The sequence below is a fragment of the Prionailurus bengalensis genome, chromosome B2 (assembly GCF_016509475.1).
Source record: "Prionailurus bengalensis isolate Pbe53 chromosome B2, Fcat_Pben_1.1_paternal_pri, whole genome shotgun sequence".
In the NCBI taxonomy this organism is placed as follows: Eukaryota; Metazoa; Chordata; class Mammalia; order Carnivora; family Felidae; genus Prionailurus; species Prionailurus bengalensis.
In genome coordinates, this window is record NC_057349.1 from 121,807,987 (window position 1) to 121,822,837 (window position 14,851).

General features: G+C 45.6%; 1 long non-coding RNA gene across 1 annotated transcript; it reads left to right on the top strand.

The window, feature by feature from the left end:
- Window positions 1–8,305: 8,305 nt before the first annotated feature.
- On the top strand, window positions 8,306–9,150 carry LOC122490014. The gene is made up of 2 exons (XR_006299066.1): window positions 8,306–8,586; window positions 8,821–9,150. It is a non-coding gene; the product is annotated as an uncharacterized LOC122490014 (long non-coding RNA).
- The last annotated feature ends 5,701 nt before the right edge of the window (window positions 9,151–14,851 follow it).

Consider the following 14,851-nt stretch of genomic DNA (forward strand, 5'->3'; position numbering starts at 1 on the left):
AGAGTCTACTGGAAGCTTTAAAATGTTCTGGTCTGGGACCAACCCAAGCACATGATTCTCCTAGAATTGAAACCTAAGCAACATGATGAATAGAATACAAACAGGATGGCTTTTTAAAACACAGCTATACGGGCGCCTGAGTGGCTCAGTCAGTTAAGCATCCGACTCCTGATTTCGATTCGGGTCATGATCTCGTGTTTCATGAGATGGAGCCCTGCACTGAGCTCTGCACGGACAACATAGATCTGCTTGGGATTGTCTCTCTCCCTCTCTGTCTTGTTCTCTCTCCCAAAATACATAAATAAACATTTACAAAATTGAAACACACCTATAACCAAGCAAAACAACTAAGTAGTGGTTGTGACTATTAGAAATGTTTCAATTCATATTTATTCCCAAACCCAGGCTTCCAGCTTTCCCTTTGGTTCTATGATTTGCACAATAGCCAGTATTAGATTCTGCTGCTAGAAATCAAAGAACTCTAACATTCATCAGAACCAAATGAAATGAAGGGTATCCACTTCCACAGCCTCCATTCTGGCTGTGGGCATGAGTTATTTTCCCCTAAAAAAAAATGTGTTCAATGTGTCTTTTATGTGTATATATTATTTATTTACATAGATCTGTGAACACAGGATACAAAGTAAGGGGTAGGGAGAACGAAAACTAGGCTAGGAGTTTGCTGCCATGTATTTGCCCAATAGATGAACTCGAATTTCCTTAAAGAATCTACTGATCTTCATTTTCACTTACTTTTATGTCAAAACCTGGGCCTATGGTAGAAGGACTTAATCGTCAGTATCCAGAGGCTTTGCAACTCCCTGCAATCTGGTATCCCCAGATGACTTGGGGGGCATTGATATGTGTTTACAGAATGGTCTATTTTCATCAGTGCTCTCCAATACCAAATACGACAGTCATACTTCTGTTATCGCCTACCTACAATAGAAAAAATTCTTATTTCTCTCAAAATGTTCATTCATTCAACAAATAATCATTCAGTCCCTGAAATATACCTAGCACTGGGCTGGGTTCTAGGCATCCAGCAGCTAACAGGACATATTCTCTATTCTCGTAAAACTCACCTTCTAGTGGGAGACAGATCAAAGGTAATTAACTAATGAAGCAAAACTCTGTAAGATTCTAAGTCAGTTAAGTGCTCTGAGAAACTTAGAAGGAGGATGTCACCTAGTCTGGGTTGCAGATAAGATTTCCCCAGGGAAAGGGTGACGGAAATGAATTTCAGAAGATAAATAGAATAAATAGGCGTTGCCTAAGTGGAACGGCAGTGGGCTGAGGGTTTGCGCAGACATGCTTGGAAACATCCTGGCATCTCTGTCTCAGGAAATTTCAGTTCTTTCATTCTCATTTTACCTAATAGTTTTCACATGGATTTCTGTCTCAGCGCTTTAATGCACCATATCTAACGTTGAATTCACAACAGCCATGTTAGACTGGTTTGGACTGGGTCCCAGCTTCTGCAGCCCATTTCTCCATCCACTTCCTTCCCTTCTTCCACGCACGCACAGACCATCCACTGGAACTTAATAAACAGGCACAGCCCAGCGGGGTTAATAACTTAATAAACACAGCCCAGCCTCAGCCCAGGCTGAGCATCCCCTGCGCTGAAAAATAAGAGATTAAAGAGCTCCAGGCTCAAGCCCCTGTGCTGGCTCATTTAACCCTGACCTTGTGCCTCAGTGCTGATAACCAGGTCACTGAGATAAGACTATTTTGTCTGCAGGCCTAGTGACAGCTCCCGCTCTGGGTAACCTTCCTGGTGCTCCCAGCACCGGCTAGCATTAGGGTTCTGTCTTGCTTTTCCCTATCTTCCTGTTGGGAATCAGAGCCCCACTTGTGAATGCCAGCAGGCACTCACTCTCTTCAACCACATGTCCAGAGGCCACCCCCAGCTTGCCAACGTTCGGGAACTTCTATTTCCAAGGATAACTTCAGCCCCTGGTAGGACAGGAGCTCTTTGGCTTCCAGCTGTTTGCAGTGACTGCCCCCTGGTGGTTATTGTCACAGTGGAGCTCTCACTTCCCAGCCCAGCTCTCCTGGGCATCCTGGCCCTGCAGCACCTGCCCTACTCCTTCTGAGGGCATGTAGTGCAGGGGCCTGGCTCTTTCTAATCTTCTGCAATTAACCAGGCCCTGCCCCAGTCATACCAGAGCCCAGACTGAACCACAGCAGGGCCACCAGCCTACCCTCTAATCCAGAACTCTTCGTACTCCATCCACATCCTATAACTAGTAAATAAAACGAGTTATGTTGACGAGGATTTGTGAACTCTGACTCATATGTAAAAAAAAAAATTGTGATTAGAGAAGGATTTTATTTTCATTACTTGAGGAGCACTATTATCATCAGATGCATTTCCTTGGCTGGTCAAGAAGCATCCGTAATGAAGCCATCTTCAACCTGATGTCATTCACACTGTCTGCACATTGACGGACACCATGGGCCATAAACCAAGAGGCCAGGATCCCTGATGATTAGATCAGCGTATATAGATAGATCCCAGATCTCATGCACTTCCCTTCCCTGAAGTCTCCCAGGATTCCAGCGGGGAGGGTTATACATGGCTTCAGTTCTCTGCTCCGCACTCAGGGCACCTGTCTCCTGCCCCAGGCTCCCCCACCCCACGCACGGCACTGAGGGCAACAGGGAGGGAAACAGCATCAATTGTTCCCAGTACAGAGCAACCCTGCGGAAGGAAACACCTAGCCCAAAAGGAGTCCGTATTTTCCCAGCCATCTTTGCGATCATTGTACCAGCAGAGCATTTCAGTGTTGGTTAGCTCACACACCAGGTCAGTGCTAAGGGTGACTAGCCAAGCTGGACTTTTCCTCTTGTTCCTGCTCCATGGCACGATTTGAAGGGAAGACGAGTGTTTCCTAACATGTCCCCATTCCCCGCCACCTGACCAGAACGAAACCCCTCAGCCATTTCCTTGAAATCTGCACAGGTGGCAGAGGCCAAGCCCAGAAAATGTGCCAGGGAACATTAGTCGTCACCCCGCCTCACATGATGTCTCAGAATCTGTAACCTAATACAATCCCCGTAATCTTAACACTTCATCTAACTTAGCAGTACTCAGTGACAGAGATGCCTGTACAGATCGCCAGGGAGCCCATGATATGAACTCTGAGTACGGGCTGTTCTGACCGTATCTGGGAAATACTTAAGGGTGGGGGAGACGGAGGGAGGCGGAAAATGTTTGATGATGCAGCTATTTAAAAAAAAAATCCGGAGTTGGCACATTAATAATACATACCAAAAAATAAAAAGAAGAAGGAGAGGGAAGGAAAAAGAGGAGGGAAAGGAATGCAAATTAGACAAAGCAAGGAGCACCCCCCCCCCATCCCTCCTCTGGGGTGAAGTGCCCACATGGGCGCTACACTCACCATGACAGTTGTCACCGCAAGCCATCTGGGCCCAAAGAGCTTAATAATGTTTTGTTTTTAAATAACCAACCCCCACCTGCTCAACTTTGGCGAGCAGGTGTCACCGGGACGGGAAAAGCTCGCAAAGACGGGAGCTGTGGTTTCTGTTTCGCCCCATGGTTGCCCAGTGCAGCTCATTGATGTCCTTCCGACTGGGGAGGATTTGGGGCCGAGGATAGCTCATCCAGCTCGGGTTTGCATTTTCTCTTAAGCTTAAAGCTGCTTGCCAGCTGCTTCAGCAGTGCCCAGACCTTGGTAAAGGAACTCCCTCTGAGCCACCATGGGTAGTCCCAGGAAGCCTCAATGGCAGCCCTTCCCATCCACCAGAAGGCAGCCAGCAGAGAACCCACTGCGTCTGCAAGGCCTGATTAAGATCAGATAGGATTTAGGCATGGCATGTGCGCCCCCAAATCTGGCCAGTTCAGATGTGTGCATCGTTTCACAGCTCAAATCGTGGGTGGTAGCTTTAGAAATATTTGCATTTTAAAATCTCATGCTGACATTTTTAAAGTAAACCCTGCTGGAGAAATGTAACAGTTTGCAAACGTAGGCTAGAAAGGATTTAAGAAGTTGTTAAAAGAAACTTTCTCTTATAAAATATATGCTTTCAGGGATGTGATTATTTCAACCAGGAAAGCTACACTCAATCAAAAATCAGGTCCAGAATAATATAGCTGAGGGGGGAAAGTCCATGCTATAAAATACATATCTAATAGGGAATCTAAAGGTTAACAGGAGATCAGAAATTCCTGGAAAAAAGAAAATAGGGCTGTGAAATTCATCGTGAACTGTAGCTCCACAGAAGAGAGTGAGTGTTCCCAAATTAAACAGAGACTCACAGGACCAGAATGAATTGCCTCAGTTATCCAATCTCAGTGCACTTGGCCCCTGGACACAGTTCACTCACAGCAACCTCGGATTCCACAAAGAGACACAAGATGTATCTGTTTAGGAGCAATTCTCTTTTGCAAGTGCTCGGAAAGTCACCTATTCCTGAAGGATGGAATCATCCTCCAGAAAAGGGTGACACAACCACAATAATGTTTTCATTAAAACTCCTTCCATGCTCAGAAATACATTTCCTTTTCTAGAATTCCAGTCTGCCTCTTTCCCACCAGTCCACTGAACTCTGTGCTTTTTTGGACCTTCCCGACATTTTCCCATGAAGGAAATAACAACTCACGATAATTCCCACCTTGTTTTATATGTTATTTGCTTCTATGAGTGTGTGTTACTTAATTTTGCCTCCTTTCTTTGGGTGTTCTTCTCATTCTCCCTCACTTAGAAGCTCTGTGAAGCCACATGCACTCAGAATCTGCTTTTTTGTTCTCCAGCGTATGATCCTACAAATACATGGGCATTGAAAATGCTCTCATTGAATATTCTACGTATGACACATTAAAAATGAAATGGTTGAGATCTTGGCTCTAAGTTATTATTGTAAAGAGTCGTTTCAGATAACACACTTTGACAAAAATATGAAGACTGTCCATTCTGTTCTACACTCATGACCTGAACTTCCTGTCCGTTGGATCTGGATAGACCAGTCGAAGAGTTGATGGACTCCTGGTGGGTTAGATCAGCTCTTTTTCTACAGGCCTTCTTAAAATGATAACCATGCCCACTGGAACATAGCTTTTTCATTTCTTTTCTAGACTAGTCCCGGAGCCCCAAAGTGGGAAATTTATCCTAGGACTTGCATTTATCCTCATTCATGCTGCTCTGTGAGGACATAGAGTCTTGAAGATCGTCCTGGGGTTTAGAAACCCCAATTCCTCCCAGTATCTCTTTTCCACTGGACGTGTTTTTTCTCCCAGAACATACTCACCCAAGCACACCATCCCGATATTTCCTCACTTAGACTTGAGTGGGTTTGTTTTGTTTTGTTTTTCCTTTAAGTGGTGGGAAACATAGGTAGTGGAGGGTATCAGGATATGCCACCCAAAAAACACGACTTTGGAAGTCACGCAGTGTCCCTTTGGCTGCAGTCACGGGCATGCTGGGATTCAAGGAAGGAAGCATAGACCTCACAGTGGGCAGGACTCTAAGATGATCCCAATTATTCAATCAAACAGGATCCTAGGTACTGCTGTGAAGGGATTTTGGAGAAGTAATTAAAGTCTCTAATATGTTGGCCTTAAGACAGGGAGATTAGCCAAGGATAATCCAGAGTTTTCTCTGGCTGGTTATAGGAGAGCTACCCAGAGATCTGAAGCACAAGAAGATTTTGATGCGCCTTCGCTGTCTTGAAGAGGGAAGAGGGTATGTGGCAAGGAAGGTGAGTGGCCTCTAGTTGCTGAGAGCCGCCAAGGAAAGGGTGAAGTCAGTCCTCCAGCTGCAAAGAACTGAATTTTTCCAAGAACAAAAAAGAGTTTGGAGACATGTTCCCTGTCCCCACACCAGAGTCTCCAGAGGAGAACTCGGCTGGGCTGACACCTCGACTTCAGCCTTGCCCTACCCTTCAAAGAGAACACAGTCACACTTGTAGAGCTGTGAACCAATAAAGGGGTGCTGTTTTAAGCTTCCCAAAAAAAAATAGCACTTTGGTATAATGATTATTTTGAACTGAAAGCAACTGAGAAAAACCAGACCCAGGAAGAGCTCTCTGGCCTCCTCCTATCTATCTAAAAGCAGAACATGAATTCCCCTTTTGTAGGTGTCCCCTGGCCTCTCCCATACCAGGAAAAGAGCAGCCCTTATCACCGGAAACGGAGACAGCACCTAAGTGAGTCTCCAAAAACAAACTTTACTAAATAACCCTTATCTAGCATTAGTTTTTCCAGAATGTTTACCCTCCCGTAATTTCTCACCCCTAGAAGCTCAAACCCCCTTTCCTTCATTTAGAAACTTCTCCACAATCTATTGCCCTTTATTTGAATGGTATATCATTTCCCCAACCCCAGTCTAACTGCTACTTTGGGTTTTCATTTGTGGGGAGGGAAACCACCCCCATGCATGTAAAATTAAAAATAAAATGTTTGTGCTTTTTCTCTTCTTAATCTGTCCTTTGTCGGTTTAATTTACAGGCCCCAGGAACAGAACAGAAGAAGGCAGAAGAAACATTTTCCTCCCTAACAGAAATAAGATGAAAAACATGTTCACCTAATTTTTATTTCTTGGGCGCGGATCAAATTGAAAATTTTACATTTGCCATAATAGAACCAATGTAGGAAAAAAGAAAAAAAAAATGTGAGGGACGGCTTCAGAGGTTTTAAGAACTAAAGGTAGAAGTTGTAGATGACATGGTCCAAGCACTGGCCCCAGAGACTTTCCTGGCACATCATGTCACCACCCCCTCATTAACTGGCCAGCTCCTCCTACTAGAAGGCGTCATTTTATAAGATATGAATTTATTGCTTTAGTGGGTTTAATCCAAAACACTTGAGTCAGTACATTTCTGATTTTAAACTCCTATAAAAATGTCAGTTCATGTTCCCCACCGACTTGTTTCTTTTTAGATTGCTTTATGGGCACCCACTGTCTCTCTCAAGTTTTCAACTGTGAAGTATTTTCTACTCCTGCAGATCCCAGGCACGCACTTTGGAGAGCATGACAAAAATTCTAGAAAGTATTCCAGCAGTTATAAGGTTATAAGTGACCCAGTCGTGGCCTTCCAGTCACACAGTGTGGTCTAGTTTTCTGGGGAGTGATGTTCAAGGGGGTCACATGTAATGAGCTCTGAATACACTGGAACAGTGGACTGGGCCAGGTCGCATCTGTCTGGGTAGTAGGCTGAGCCCTGAGCCCTCACCACTCGGGCTATAACCCTCAGCCAAGAAACAAGAAACTGACCTCAGACTTTGTACGTCTGACGAGCCAGGATACCTGGCTTTTGTGTTCTGTTTTTTGGTTTTGGGGGGGTTTTTTGTTTGTTTTAGTTTTTAAGTTCTTCTTTAAATTCCAGTTAGTTAACATACAGTATAATATTAGATTCAGGTATACATTGTATTCTTGATTACGGGATGAATGTGCCTACTCAGAGATCAGTAGAGTAGCATAATTAATACCACTTGGTTTGGGCGTCCTCATAAATAAGCGTGCTATTTTCCCAGGACACAAGACTATTCAAATTATCTTACAGTGATTTTTATATTTTTTAAGCTCAGAAGAGCAAACTTGTATTCAGTCTCCACTCTGTCTAAGGCACTGATCTGCCCTAGGGATGAAAGAAATGTTGGCATGACTAATATGAAAAACCAATCCCTAACTTCAAGGACCTGGAACTCTGGAGAACGGAAGGGTGTTGGAACTTATTTTCAGAGCACTTTATGTGAAGCATAGAGACGATGCTTATACACGCATCAAAGTATGTCAATCACTAAAACAGAAAAAGAAGACTGGGACACCTAATACCCTTCAGAGCTTAAAAATTAAATGTTGCTTACTGTATGGTTGACCTCTAAGGCAATCAAAATAGGATGTGAAAAGCTATCTATTTGTGCCAAGATTTAAATCACTTTTCCGAAATGGATTTGCCAAAACAAAGAGAGGTGTTTTCTGTAGCAACATGCCGAACAGTCCCAAGTAATCATTTTTTTTTAGTTTTTTTTTTTTTTTTAAGGTTTCGGTATCTATCTGCCCCTTTGCTTATGATAGCAAAGCATAACGAACAGCCAAAAGGCAGAAATAGCAACACTCACCTTATCATGCCAAGGGATGTCACATTCTTTCTATAAACAATACGGTGCAAAGGTTCAGGAAGAGTGAGAGATCTGACCTCCAGTGATTTTTCCACTACTCATCATTTTGGATAGTTACAAGAAACCAAGAGAAGGGATTTTCTTGTCTAATTATTTCTAACCTTAAGTTCAGGGAGTTAGTCTTTCGAAAGATTAGAACGCACTAAACACATCCTGAGGAAAGGGTGCAGTACATTTTCTGCAAATACTGTCCGGGAGATGTGAACTCTCTCCCTTCATTTAGGATATCAGAGGAGGGAGCAGGGGAGGGGAGCAGGTTCAGCGAGCTCAGCTCAGAGTAAATGCTTCAGTAAGCACTTTATGTTGCTTCCCGGGGAACAGGGCAATATCCATTCTGAGGATGGAACTCAGTCTGACTGCAGACCACTAACAGCCCAAGTCCAAGCCGGTGGCCTCAGGATGCCAGAGAGTTACAAATCACCCCTCAGAACTGCTTTCTGGTGAGTTATTACTGCAAACTGAGAGAGTGCATTTCCCCGAAGATACCTCAAATTCAGGCAAAAAGGACTCAAGAAGCACGTATTGCGGGTGCGCTTCAAACATCAGAGAAATAGTTCCAAAGCCCCCCGAAGGGATAAATAATGCTGATCTTCAAGGTTTTACCTATCTTGATGCTTCTCACGTGCTTTCCTTTCTCAAGGAGGTTACATGAAAGTCTGATGTCTCCTATTTAGGAATTTGTGCCCTCCTGAGGCTTATTTACCCGCGGCCGACCTCGTGATCTGACACGTGGACACCCTGATGAGATGCTCAGTGACAACATTTGATGCGGGCACTGAAATCCCACTCGGGCTATTGGCATGGGATGCAGCGACCTCCCCCCCCCCCCCAACGAAGGCGACACGGAACCGGGGGCTGTTCCCCTACCTCATTCCTCACACCCCCTCACGGGGGCCCCACCTGGGCTTGGAGCCCTCCGGAAAAGGGGTTTCCACCCTCCTCCACCATTCACTATTTCTGAGCTCAAAACATCAAAATAAAGCACTTCTAATTTTACATATGAACTCAAACTGTAATTAAGAACCTTTTTTCCCCCTTTATCTTGTCCTCGGTGGATATAGAGGCCAGCTGCTTACTATCTGTGGGAAGGAAGTCCAAAATAGTTACTAGAATTTGCAATTATCTTTCATTGTCCTCAGAATACCCCTATCTCTTTGATGCTTGTATATTTCTGTACCTCCTGTTCCACTTGGAGGAACTATTTGCTGTAAGATTTTTCACAAGTCAGTTAATCTCTTTGTGCCTCAACTGTCCATCGGGAAATGGGGAGCGACACAGGGTGACCTCAAGATCCCCGGCAATTCTGCCTCGCTGTGATTCAATGACCCCCCGGGGTCCGTAAGATTCGGAGGAGGAGTTTTCGGCACGTCGTTGGAAACTGAGTCACACTGGCATGGCAATTGTAAGACGAGGCTGGTGTAGAATGACTCCTCCTGAGGTAAGATTGGATGAGGAATGCCAGGAGGTGTAGCGTGGGAAAGTGTAACTGGAGTGAGGCGACGACATATCCTCCGCTAACAGGCAAGATCAGGCAAATTCCTGATGCTTGATGGGTGGCCGGCCGCAGTCGGAAACTGGGCTCTTCCCAGAAGGCTGCTTATCATTTCTTTGGCAGAAGCCTCAGAGAAGTGCCTCTGATGCTTTGCACAGGCCCTGGGGTGAGTCAGCAGTGATTGGGGTGCTGACTAACGTGGCAGCAGATACGGACGATGTGAATGCTCGGATCTGGTGGGCTAATGACCACGAGGACACCTTCCAGAAGGTTTGCTTTAGACACCCGCGAACAAAACGTTTTCCTAAAACTATGTTTGAAACCCTCATCTGAAAAGCCCCAGTCTTGTCCCTGGGATATCCCAGGGATGTCCCCCTTCAATGTAGGTCACAGGCAGCCTCAGTAACCTCCAAAAAAAAAAGGACATGGGAAATTCCCAGCAGAGAAGCAAATCCAAAGCCAAGAAGGACCATAGGCTGTGGAGTTTTCTTTTTAAAGTCCCAGCTCAGGCTTAGGGGAAATCCAGCATGGATGGCCGGAGGCTGATGAGATATCCTGCACTGCCTCTCACCCTCCAAGTGCAGGCAGAAGGGAAAGAACAGGTGCAACGGGAAGGAAGTTCTCTTGGGCGGTGACTCTCTGGAGCCCCCTGCTGAGCAGACCGGCCAGGCTAGGGACAGGGCACAGGAGGCCAGAAGGTGTCTTCCTCCCCTCACCTGACCCGGGGCAGGCTTCCCAGATGCTCTGCAATCAGGCTGTGCCTCCCAGATACCGGGGGATCTCAGCTCTCTTATGACAACCAGAGGTCAGAGGGCCGGAGGGTTAAGATACCCTGGAGCATAGAGTACATTCCTCCCAATTACCACATGCATAAAAAAGCATCATTGGGAGAGCTTTGAAATATATACGCTATTATTTATAAGACTGTTCATAGCACGTTAAAAAACATAAACTCAAAGGGTACCTAATGATTCACATGAAACTCTCTCCATTATGCTAAACAACCCCTCGCCTGTCCTTGTTCAACTGAGAAGCAACCATTTTTAAACAGTTCTGGTTTTAGGTCTGTCTATACCACAGAACTAATTGGTATGTGTGTGCCTGTGTTTTTGGCCTTATCAACTTCGAATAATACATAATCTTCCCACGAGGAAAGGTGTGTGCACTTAATACGCTTTGTACTCTGAGTTCACCTGCATTCCACCCTCCAACTTTCATTAATTCCATTAACATTTTGAGATCTTGAATGGTTACGTGCGTCCCTTTAAATAATCTGCCTCAATCCTTGCTTCTTGATTCATCAACTTGTGGCATCTTCAACCCACGCTCTGTTCTGTAAGAGGAAGAAAGTAGATCCCCGCGGCCTAGCCTTGGCCACACCCTTTCCTCTGTGCGACTCGTCAGCTGATTAATATGATCCAGGCTGGAACCTTTGTACTCTGTTCTGTCATTTTAAGTTAGTTTTCTGTACTTTGTCTACAGCTTGACTTTAAAAATTGAAAACCAGCGAGAGACATTCATAACATTAAGATCATATAAACACTCATTGCAGAACCCAGCAATACGTAAGGCCCATGAAGATGTAAATGCAATTTTATATTTACAAAAATGTCCATCCAAAAAATAAGGGAAAAATGGATTCCCTTTCTTTACACCCTTTCTATTTTTCCAGGTCATGTCACACTTCGGTTCACTTCGTCTCGTCATCACTTCTGAATAGTTATTATTTCCTTTATTCTAATGGAGAGAAGAGACATACGTGGACATTTTTACATATCTAAGATCTTCCAGCTTGTTACACATGTTTTGTAATCAGTGCTCGTCAGTTACCACCTCCGGTCTACTCTGTTCTAATTTGGGCCAATTACTTTCTAGGCCTGTTTTACTGCTGATAATTTGACATTTCTTTTCATTTTGTTCCTCAGCAGTTCTTCTGTTTGTTGGATTTGTTTTTCTTTCTCCTAAGTTACCTCCCAGGTCACACCCAGAAGAGTAAACAGAAGAAACACTCTGAGTCATTAGCTTATTTTGCTTGGATTCTTGAGTAACAGGTTAGCTGGCTATAACATGTAGGCTCAAAATAATGTTTCCTCAGAACTTTGAAATCTTGCTCTACTGTCTTCCAAAATCAGTATTTTATTTTTTTGAGAGAGAGAGAGAGAGCACAAGTGGGAGAGTGGCAGACAGGGGGCGGGGTGGGAATAGAGGATCTGAACCAGGCTCTGTGCTGACAGCAGTGAGTCTGATGTGGGGCTCAAACTCATCAACTACGAGATTATGACCTGAGCTGAAGTCGGTGCTGACAGCAGAGAGCCCCTCGCAGTGCCTGAACTCACGAACTATGAGATCGGGACCTGAGTTGAAGTCTGACATTCAACTCACTGAGCCACCCAAGTATGCCCAAAGTCAGTGTTATTAATGAAAAGCACATGATGACAATCCTATGCTTGTATTTTTGTTTTTGGGTTTTTTTTGTGTGTGTGCATGTTTGTTTGTTGTGTTGTTGTTTGTTTTTTGGTGGGGGGAGGTTTGTAGGTATCCTGGCAGGTCTCTCTGCAAGCCTTATGCTAAGAATTTTTAAATTTCAACAGAATAGTCCTTGGCACATGGTGAGTGTTTTTCATCGGAAAGTTATTTTTTAATTATTTGCTTCTCCACCTTTGTTCTCTCATCTTGGACTAATTACACTGACAGCTTTCTAGATCTCTGCTCCATCTTCTATTTTTCCCTTGCTGTCATGCCCTGTATTCTGAACAATTTTCTCAACTTTATCTTCCAGATCGGTACGTAGTTTTCAGCCAAACCAATGATTCAACTCTATTGATTTTTCGTTTTACTTCATTTTATCGCCAACGTTTAATTCTTCGAGGCCTCTTCACGTCCGTCGCTCGCTCCTTGTCCATAGTAGCCCGCTGCTGTGGACAAATGTGCTGTGCCCTCAGATCTCTCTGAGACGAATTCGGTGTTTCCCATCTTCTTTCTTGTATCTGTTTCTCCCACGGTTAATTGTTCTTTCGCACACCTTAGTATTTCTCTTTAACCAGATATTTGACGATCCTTGATTGACTGGTGATAGCTCTTAATAAAAAGCATGCTGGTTGATTATTATAGGTAGTCGGCAAAGTTATTTTTTACGGTTTGGCGGAACATTTACCCCTAACACCTGTCACTGGATGGTGTTAACTAATTGGTGTTAATTAACTAACTCTACATTTCTGTGTAAGCGGGTCAGAGACGGGCTTCTTTTCAGGCTGTGAGGGCAGTTCAGTGTGTGCCCACCTATCAAAGGGAGGAGAACGGTACCCAGGTGGTGAAACTCTTTGGTGGGTTTCTCTCTAGGTGTTGCCTTTCCTGTACGTCCTCTGGGCTGCGTGTGAAGGTCCTGAGTTGTCTCAGGCTCCATGCCAACAAGCACGCTGGAGGCCTTCCCCAGGAAGGTCTACACTGGCGTTTGAGCACCTCCTTTGTGTCTGGGAGGGGCCAGATCCAGGGGGCAGCTGCTCCTGAGACCTGGGAAGGAGACCTGGGAGGAGGCTCAGAGTGGGAGCTTTTCTGAAGTGCCCTCTGATTCTTTGACACTCAAAGTGCAATCGGGCCCCACCCCGGACCATCTGAATCTGAATCTGCCTGTGAACCAGAGACCTCAGTGACTCAAAGGCACAGCTGGGCACACTCAGAAGTGCGGCTCCTCGAAGTCCTTGCTCCTGCCCCCTCATGTCCTGCTGTCATCCAGGCCACCTCCGCGAGCAGGAGCCTCTGGGGCCGTGCCAGAAGGAGTGGCCCTACGTCCCTTCAGCTTCCTCCATGCGTGCTCCACTCTGTCCTTCACCACAATCCACTTTCCCTTTTCGGTATGTATTTCCTGTGTGTGCAATAGTGTAGCAAACACCCAAGCACCCGTCACCCAGCTCAGAAATAAAACTCAACAGATATCATTGAAACCCCTGTGCCTCCCCTTCCGGTGTTTTCATTATCAGTTCTGAACACAGCACACAGGGGAGCCGGCAGTCACACAGCTGCAGAGTCACCCCTCTGGTGGGATTCTGTTGTGGGGCCAGCACAGACCCAAAGGGTGCCCTTAACCGATGTGGGGCTTGAGACAGTATAGGATGGTCTGGGAGGGGAAGGTCTTGGAGCTAAAGTGACCCGTGGTAGGCTAGAACGAATGAAAAAAGGCCCATCGGGTGCTAAGACATCATGGCCACTGGCGTTCACAGCGGAGAACTGGGCCCGTGTTGGGGTGACAGAGAACAGCATCTGGTCAAATATGCATTAATGAGACTGCCTCATGAGCCCTGAAGAAGCTTCTAGAGATCCAAAGAGACCCAGAAACTGGGAAATGACATCCAGAATGTCTGTCAGCAAGAGGCAGTCCCCTGCACAATACAGGACCCAGAGCCCTGACAAGATTTGGAATCAAGATGTGGCTTAGGTCTCAGAAATAAGGGTGAGCTTGGGCTAGACCAGGTATAAGAACAAAACTGTGGGTTCTTCGAGACTGGAGCTGCTGAAATTCTTCCTGTTGCTTCATGGGATTGGTCCTAGACTTAACTAATGAAGATGCCGGGGCCTGAGCTGGAGAACAGGGCAGGTGAGAAAAGGGGAGGCGAGGGGAGGTGGAAGCTGGGAACCAGATATGAACCCACACCATCGCTTGACCTCAAAGGCGTTTATGTTTTCCAGCATTTGTGAACACGCCGACATATCCAAAAAACTACACAAAACGGTAAAGACTATTCTGTCCCCCGGCCCTGACCCAACCCCCACCCCCATACATGATGAAACAAACACCCCCGAGTATCAGGAAGACCTTCACTGCATTCCTGGAAATTGTTTCGAGCACCTTCTGTGTGCCAGGCACTGTGTTGGGATTGAGACTTCAGTGGAGAGTAGCACCTGCAGTGGCACCTGCCTGGGCTTTCAGCAATTATCTGGGTGGTCAGATATGCAAACAAGTGGTTTCAATCAGTGCAGGAAGGGCTATGCTGGAGGAGTTCCTGGGTCACATGGCCTAGTGGGGCCAGGGAGGGGCTGGGGGAGGGAGGCACGGAAAGGAGACACAACGCGATGTTTTCCATGAGCCGTAAGTACGTGGCTGTTTCCAAAGCAAAACCCAAGACAAGTGTGAGATGGTCAAAGATCATGGCTTTGGAGACTGACAGCCCTGGGTTCGAATCCTTCCTCTGCCCCTTACCATGTGTATGACCTTGAGC